Consider the following 1,588-nt stretch of genomic DNA (forward strand, 5'->3'; position numbering starts at 1 on the left):
TGACCGGAGGGTCTACGAGATTGGGCTGATTTGATGCGAGCTCGCACGCGGTGTCGATTTCTCTCACGGCCGCTTCCCAATCGAAATCCTGCAAGTGCATCGAGAATGAGATTTAGGGTTAGGTTTTTGAGGAGAGAGAGTGCGCGAGGGCTTACGTCGTCGTTGTCGACAGCGAAAGATGGGGATGCCATTACATTCGGAGTTTGCTGGCTTGATTGTGCCGATTGATTTCGAGAAGATTAGGGAATTGGGGAAGGGGTTTTCTGAACGAGTTGAACAAAACCCTGGACTGAGGGTCCCAATTTTGGCGGCAAAAAAATATTATTATTAATATTATGGCTAAATACCCATATTGGTATTTTAATTCCATCCTAATTTTTAACAAGGTATTTTAAATAGGCAAACCCACTTTAAGACATTTTAATTGATCCAACTAATCAATAAGGCATGGTTTCTCATCGGCGGGCAAATTTTCGGCGAGATCTCGTCACGTGCATGGCACATGATGTCTCAAAACTCGTTTTTATCAGCGGCGACGACAACAATCTCGTCATATTCAGCCGATTCGATGGGGTTAGCGATCTCAAGCGGCGTCATAACCGTTATTTTATCCTACTTTGGGCTGAATATGACGAGATTGTTGCCGTTGCCGCTGCTAAAAATGAGTTTTGAGACATCACATGCCATGCACGTGACGAGATCTCGTCGGAAATTTGTCCGTCGACGAGAAAACATGCCTTATTGATTAGTTGGATCAATTAAAATATCTTAAAGCGGGTTTGCCTATTTAAAATATCTTGATGGAAATTATGGTAAAATTAAAATACCAATATGGGTATTTAGCATTAATATTATTATTATTTCGTTGGAGAAATTTTCATTTTAAACTCATTCCAACTTTTATTTTTTAAAACCGACTCACTCCCATTTTAATTTTAGAAACCGACTCATTTCGTGGTCACGTCAGCATCGTGACCACAAAATAGGTCGGGTTTTTTTTATTTCGCCTCTAAATAGTCGGGATTGCTAACCCCGACTATTTTGGACACCCTATCTAATATACATGCTAAATTAGTCAGGGTTGGCAACCCCGACTAATTTAGCACCATGTCTAATTGGTCAGGGTTGGGACCCCCGACCAATTTGAAAGCATTTTTTCGAAATGGTCGGGGTTCCCAACCCCGACTATTTTGCCTTAGACAACTCTCACCTCTTTTGCGTGGAAAGTCTCTGCTAAATGGTCAGGGTTGGGAACCACGACCATTTCGAAAAAAGGCTTTCGAATTGGTCGGGGTTCCTAACCCCGACCAATTAGACAGGGTGTTAAATTAGTCAGGGTTGTCAACCCTAACTAATTTAGCATGTATTTTGGCCAGGACGCCCAAAATAGTCGGGGTTGCCCAAAATAGTCGGGCAACCCCGACTATTTAGAGACGATATTAAAAAAACCGACTCATTTCGTGGCCAAGACGCTGACGTGCCCACGAAATGGGTCGGTTTTTATAATTAAAACGAGATTGGGTCGGTTTTTAAAAATAAAAGTTAGAATAAGTTTAAATCGAAAATTTCTTCTTATTTCGTTTTTGAT

The sequence above is a fragment of the Asparagus officinalis genome, chromosome 2 (assembly GCF_001876935.1).
Source record: "Asparagus officinalis chromosome 2, Aspof.V1, whole genome shotgun sequence".
NCBI classification, from domain to species: domain Eukaryota; kingdom Viridiplantae; phylum Streptophyta; class Magnoliopsida; order Asparagales; family Asparagaceae; genus Asparagus; species Asparagus officinalis.